Source organism: Callospermophilus lateralis, chromosome 12 (assembly GCF_048772815.1).
Source record: "Callospermophilus lateralis isolate mCalLat2 chromosome 12, mCalLat2.hap1, whole genome shotgun sequence".
Taxonomy (NCBI): domain Eukaryota; kingdom Metazoa; phylum Chordata; class Mammalia; order Rodentia; family Sciuridae; genus Callospermophilus; species Callospermophilus lateralis.
The window spans coordinates 27,006,499-27,014,032 of NC_135316.1; the positions used below are offsets into that span (position 1 = coordinate 27,006,499).

General features: G+C 37.2%; 1 pseudogene; it reads left to right on the forward strand.

Moving 5' to 3' along the window:
- Positions 1 to 6,622: 6,622 nt before the first annotated feature.
- Positions 6,623 to 7,328, forward strand: LOC143411824 (large ribosomal subunit protein eL6 pseudogene; annotated as a pseudogene).
- The last annotated feature ends 206 nt before the right edge of the window (positions 7,329 to 7,534 follow it).

The window sequence follows — 7,534 nt, forward strand, 5'->3', positions numbered from 1 at the left end:
CTGGGAGCCATAACTTCAGCGCAAAATTGAAGTTGTAGAATCTCAATATTGGAAGCACTTTAAAATTCACCTTTTTATTTTTTAACTCTCTTCCAATACCTAACACTTGTTATTCTTTGACTCATTATTCAATAATAACATTCCAGGAATCATTAAAGTAATATTTCAGCCTATCCTGCATGTTCTTCACATCCTAAAATAGAAGAAGAGAAGAAATTTCAAACAATTTGTCACTAGACATGAGAGAAATGTTTATAGTCTAGAAAAGGGTAGATGCCTGGTTAAAATCAAGAACATTTTACTAATACATCCCCCCTAGTTTCAGAGTATTCTTTGTACACCTGTGATGCCTTAGGCACCAAAACATCCCTTTTTATTCTTTGCCAATGGGATTTGCTTTATAGACAAATTTATTTTCTGTCTTTCTTAAATAGTTACTTTCTAGAAACATTTGATAAGCCAAAATATAGCTGCTCACCATCCCTTCTACTGACATTCTGGTGCAAAAGGATAGCCAATTGTTGTACATAATAGATAATGCTAGTTTAAAACTAGTAGATAATGTAGAGAGTATAGAATCTTAAGATTTGGGGACTGAAAATACTTTTTTTTTTTTTTAAGAGAGAGTGAGAGAGGGGAGAGAGAGAGAGAATTTTAATATTTATTTTTTAGTTATCGGCGGATACAACATCTTTGTTTGTATGTGGTGCTGAGGATCGAACCCAGGCCGCACGCATGCCAGGCGAGCGCGCTACCGCTTGAGCCACATCCCCAGCCCCTGAAAATACTTTTAAATTTTAAAATCTGGTTTTCAGATTTTAAAAATAAGACCAAAAAAGTTAAATGACTTAGGAGGTACAACTTAAAGGTGTGAAGTCAAATATGAATGCAAGGTTTTGCTGTTATTATGGAATGCCAATCACTTGAGTATTTATTTATCACAGTGCTTAATGCTGTAAGTTATTGAAATTGGAGTCATCTTTGCTTCCAAAGAATTTGAAATATATATTAAAAGATAAGACTAGCATTTAAAATAAGTGCCAGGGCTGTAGCTCAGCAGCAGAATGCTTGCCTAGCATGAGTGAGGCACTGGGTTCCATCCTCAGCACCACATAAACAAATAAATAAATAAAATAAAGGCATTCTGTCCATCTACAACTACAAAAAAATAATAATAATAATAATAATAACAGTTAATTCATTCATATTCCATCACTTCTATCATTTCTTTCCATTTTCTATGCTATGAAAAGTACGTTTGTGGGGCTGAGGATGTGGCTCAAGCGGTAGCGCCCTTGCCTGGCATGCGTGCGTCCCGGGTTCGATCCTCAGCACCACATACAAACAAAGATGTTGTGTCCGCTGAAAAAATTAAAAAATAAATAATAAAAAATTCTCTCTCTCTTAAAAAAAAAAAAAGAAAAGTACATTTGTCTTTGCCCCAGATTCTGGGAAGAATACACCTGGATGGTAGGATATTTTTTGTTATTCATGACAAGCCCCTTGTAATCACACCTGAGTTTGAGCTAATGAGGTATCCTAGGATGGACTGGTCATGAGAAAGACAAAGTAATTAGAAGGTTAGAACTTTGTCTCACCCACTGGCCTCTGAGAAGGAAAGGGGGAGAAGCACACACTAGAAATTTGAGTTATTCAACAAGGAGATGGAGGTTGATGAATCCATCCCCCCATGTGTATGGACACACCCAAACTTAGTGAAGACAGAGGCTCCTGTGCTTGAGACTCTTCCACACCTCACACTATGTGGCTCTTCATCTGGCTGTTCACTATGTTCTTTATAATAAACTGGTAGATGTCAGTAGTGTTTTCCTGAGTTCTGTAGGTCATTCTAGCAAATTATTTAACCTGCAAAGGGGATTTTTAGAATCCTTAGCTTAGACTCAGCACATCAGATCTGTGAGTGGCCTCTAGGACTTGTTACTGCCAACTGCCTTCTGAACTAAAGGAAATTCTGTGAGACTGAATCCTTGGCTTCTGGAGTCTGCAGTAGCTATGAGTAGTTAAGGTCAGAATTAAATTGACCTTAGAATACTCAGTTAGTGTTGGAGAATTACAGACCAACATATGGATTATTGAAATATTTAAGAATTTGATATCAATAATGAATATTCTAAGGGGTGAGGCTGTAACTCAGCAGTAGAGTGCATGCCTCACATGTGTAAGGCCATGGGTTCAATCCCTAGTACTGAAAAGGTAAATAAACAAAATATGCCAATCAATTTGATACTGATACCATATGATAGTTTATGTTTCCAACACAATTACCAAATGAAGGACACAAAGTCATTTCCATCTATTAACTCATTCAATTCTTATAAAAACCTTATGAGATAAATAGTTATTTAATTCAAAATACAAATGAGAAAACTGAGGTAGACAGTAGTTGAGTAACATGCCTCAGAAATAGTGGAACTGGGACTTGAAATCACACAAATTATCTTTTCCAATTACAATGAAATGAAACTAGAAATTAACAGCGTAAGGAAAATAATAAAATTCACAAATATGTGAAAATTAAACACCATACTCTTTTAAACAATGACAGGATCGAAGAAGAATTCAAAAGGTAAGCTAGAAAATATTTTGATACAAATGTAATAAAAACACAACATATCAAAAGTTGTGGGATGTAGCAAAAGCTGTGCAAAGAGGAAACTATAGCTGTAAACAAATTAAAAAGAAGAAAGATCTCAATCAACATCCTAACTTTACATTTTAAAGAAATAAAAAAAGGCAATACTACACCTAAAGCTAGCAGAATTATGAAAATTAAGATTAGCTGGGTGCAATGGCACGTACCAGTAATCCTAGAAATTTGGGAGGCTAAAACAGGAGGATCACAAGTTTGAGAGCAGACTCAGCATTTGTGAGACCCTTTTTCAAAATTTTTTGTTGTTTGTTTTAATATTTTTTTAGCTGCAGATGTACACAATATCTTTATTTTGTTTATTTTTATGTGGTGCTGGGATAGAACCCAGTGCCTCACACATGCTTGGCAAACTCTGTACCACTGAGACACAGCCCTGGACCATGTTTTTGTTGTTGTTGTTGTTGTTTTGGTTTTGGTGGTGCTGGGGACTGAACCCAGGGCCTGGTGCATGCTAGGCAAGCACTCTACCAACTGAGCTATATCCCTAGCCCCTCTTTCTCAAAATTTTAAAAAATAAAATAAAAAGAGCAAGAATTATAGTTCAGTAGTAAAAGGACCCTGGGTTAAATTCCTGGTATCCCCTCTCCCCCCAAAAAGAAAAGAAAGGTTAAACAGATAAATGAAATAAAAAATAGGAAAAAAGCAATGAAATGAAGAAGTTGTTTTTTGAAAATATCAACAAATTAGAAAAATTAAGAAAGAAAGAAAATTTAAATAAAGTAAGAAATGAAATGGGATATTACAACTGATTTTACATAAATAAAAAAAGGATTATAAGAAAATATTATAAACAACTATATTTCAATGTTAGGTAGTAGCTAGCAATGAGCAGTGAAATGTGGGCAAGGTCACAAGTGTTCTTTTAATTACTTTAGGGTCCTTCTTTAAACTACTTCCAAAGTAGACAAGAAAGCAAAGGGTGGAGTTAACTTGTAGAAAATAAACAGAAGCTAAAGGAGTTAAGCTAAAGGAGTTAAAGGAAATATGTCAAGAGAAAAGGATTAATGGGACTAACTCTTGATAGTGCCCATTGATGTTGACATAAAGCTAGAAATTGTGACTATAAGTGTCTCCAGTTTTCTGGGAAGGAAGATTTCCTTTAGGTAGCTCAGGCACACTAAGGTAACTTCTGACCCCAGCTATGTCCCCAGCCCCTCTTTCTCAAAATTTTAAAAAATAAAAAGTGGGAAGTATAGCTCAGTAGTAAAAGGACCCTGGGTTAAATACTCAATACTTGATCCCCCCAAAAGAGAAAAGATTAAACAGATAAATGAAATAAAAAATAGGAAAAAAAGAAATGATAATTAGGGTTCTTCATTAAAATTGGGGTCAGTTATTGACCCCAGCACCCACATTAACAATGGTATTGACTTGTAGATGAAGCTCCCCTAAATAGGATGGCCACCATGACAGTTCCAAAGAGGACCAACTAAGGTCAAAAACCCCACCGCCTGAGGTGAAAGAGTTGAACACCTGATTGGCAAAGGATACAGAAGGTGGTCCCCAGTTCTCCTGGTAAACATCAAACAGTAATAAAATCGGGGACAACATTATCTCCTTTGTCGTTCTCTGCTTGGAGACAGCCAACTCTCTCCCTTGAGAATGCTTTTTGCTCAAGCCTCACTTTCCTTTTACATTATTTTCACTTCACTTTCACTTCTAATAAAGTTCTTTTGCATGACTTTTGGTGTCTGACTTTAAATCTTCTTTTGTTGGAACCCAAGAACCGAGGTTTGAAGTTTCAGCTCCCTGCTTTCCTGTGACACCAACAAATTGGGTAATGTAAGTAAAATGGAAAAATTTCTAGAAACACAACCTTCCAAGACTGAATCACAAAGCAATTGATAATCTGAATAGACCTATAACTAGTAAGAAGATTGTATCACAAGTCAAAATCCTCCTAACAATACCCAGCAACAATCAACAACAAAAACTTCTAAAACAATAAAGCCTAGTACCAGGTGGTTTCACTGGTAAATTCTCTCAGATATTTAAGAATTAAAATTAATCCCCAAATCTTGAAAAATCTAAGAGGTAAGAATAAGTCCAAACTCTGAAAAAGAAGAGCAAAGTCAGAAGTCTTACACTTCTAATTTTAAAACCTATTACGAGGCTACAGAAATCAATATAATGTGGCACTCACATAATGACAGACATGAAATACATGGAGAGCCCCTAAACGAACCTTTACATATCTGATCAATAATTTCTGTCAAGAATGCCAAGACTATTCAATGGAGAAAACAATCTTTCAATAAATTGTATTGGGAAAACTAAATAGGCACATGCAAAAGAATTAAATTGGACTTTTACCTTGTACCATATTCAAAATGGATCAAAGTGCTAAATGTAAGACCTAAAATTCTTAGAAGAACACATAGAGGTAAAAGTTCATTATCTTGGACTTGGCAATGATCCCTAAGGTAAGAAAAAAGTAAATAAGAAAAAAAGTAAAAAATAGATAACTGGTGTTAGACCACATCACAAAGAAAAGACCACTGACTCCAACTGAAATCAAATTAAAGCAAGCTTATAATTTTGACTGGCCAGGCTGCCTCTCCCAACAAAAACCACGGAAACAAAAGACAGCCCCGCAGCTCTTCCAGAGCGCAGCTTTATAGCCCAGAAAGTTACACAAAGGAGGGTTTGAGAACTTACAGATAACAAAACTTTGACAAGCACAACACAAAGGCAAGAAGTAGATCTCAGCATGGGATTTATGAGGCACCATTAGAGTTTCAGAGAGGGTCCTTATCTGGCCAGAGAAAGCCAGAATTTATGAGGGCCACTAAAGTTTCAAAGAGGGTTGTTATCTGGTCAGGGAAAGCCAGGCATGGGTGAGTTCTAGGCACGGGCAGGCATTTTAAGCAAGTTTAGAAATCACAGTAATTTATAGGAAAGCCGAAATTAGCTTTTCATGCCTTTGTGGTGAGATGGCTCCCAGTCTTAAGAGGGAATTAGGCTGGGTTTATCACTGGATTACATAAACATTTAAAAAACTGTCCAAACATATGAAAAGATGCTCAACATTATCAGTCATTAGGGAAAAACAAATGAAAACCACGAGATAACTCACACCCATACAAAAAAAATAGTAAAAATGAATGAGTATGTGGAAATATTGGAACCCTTGTGCAAGGTTGGTACTGGTAGTCAATATGCCACTTGTTGAGTGTGTGGGGGACCTTGCCTTTTGGTTTTGTTTCCCCCATCCAGTTTCTCTCCACTGAAGTTAAGTTTCCATCTCTGGAGAAGAACATCACCTAATTCCTCACTCCTCCCCCTCCTCTCTGAAGGGTGCCAAGCCAAAGGGCGCCAAAGTCAAAAGTCTTCTCAACCAATCCCTGCGGGACACAGTGTCCACTCACGCGTTCCTGAGTCACCCTGCCAATCAGCACCCATACCTATGTCACCCTGCCGCGTGGCCAAAGCAACCCTTCTTAAGCTGAAGTTTCCAGGCTCACGCTGCTGCTGCTGCTCTCTCTCTCCTTTCTTCCCCTTCTGGCAGCCCCCCCCCAATAAAAATCTCTTGGTTGAATTTCAGTCTCTCCTCTTTCACCACTGAGTTACATTCCCAGCCTTTCTCATATTTTATTTTGAGACCTGGTCTCAAAGTTGCCCGGGCTGGCCTACAACTTGCAATCTTCCTGCCTCAGCCTCCCAAGTTGCCAGTGTTAACAGCCATGCACCATTGTGCCTGGCTAGAATTTCAGTTCTGTAAGATGAAAATTCTAGAGATCTGTTGAACAATAATTTAAAATTTTTGAATCTATTTAACACTTCTGAACTGTATACTTACAAATGGTTTAGCTGGTAAATGTGTATATTTTTTATTGCTTGTAGAATTTTTTAAATAGTAGTATATTAAGCAAATGATTTTTAATGTAAAATTTGACTGCTTTGCTTAATAAAATAATAGAGGGTACTTAGTTCTCTTTCCCTTTTTGCAAGATGGTGAGTGAAATGGCTGAGAAGAAACCCAAGAAAGGGAAGCCCCACTGCAGCTGAAACCCTGTCCTGGTTGGAGGAATTGGCAGATACTCCTGATCTGCTATTTATTCCCAAAAGGCCATGTACAAAAGAAAGTACTTCACTGCTAAATCCAAGGTTGAGAAGAAGGAGGAGAAGTTTCTTGCTACTGTTACAAAACTAACCGGTGATGACAAGAACAGTGGTATCAGAGTGGTTAAGTTGTTGAGCCACTACAAACCAACCAACCAACCTTCAGTCAGCATGTGAGAAAACTGCAAGCCAGCATCACTCCTGGACCATCCTGATCATCTTACCAGGCGCCGCACAGGCAAGAAAGTAGCTTTCCTGAAGCGGCTGAGCAGTGGCTTGCTACTTGTGATGGGACATCCTTCTTAATTGAGTTCCTCTGCGTTGAACACAACAGAAATTTGTTATTACCATCTCCACAGAGACTGATAATAGCAACGTGAAAATCCCAAAACATCAACTTCCAGAAGAAGTTGCAGAAGCCCAGACACCAGGAAGGTGACATCTTTGACACTGAGAAAGAGAAATATGAGATTACAGAGCAGCATAAGGCTGATCAGAACGCTGTAGACTCACAAATTTAACCCCAAATCAAAGGGCTACATTCGATCCATTTGCTCTAACAAATGGAATGTATTCTCACAAACTGGTGTTCTAAATTTCTTTCCAAGAACCTAATTAAATAACCAATATCTTTTAAAAAAAAAAAAAAAAAAGGAAGAAAAAGATAATAGGCACATACCTGTAATCCCAGAGACTCAAGAGGCTAAGGCAGGAGGAATAATATTCTTGACTTATTATAAATATCATTATTTACAGAACCATTAAAAAAGTGGGAGTATTAAAGTCAGGTTTAAAATCAGT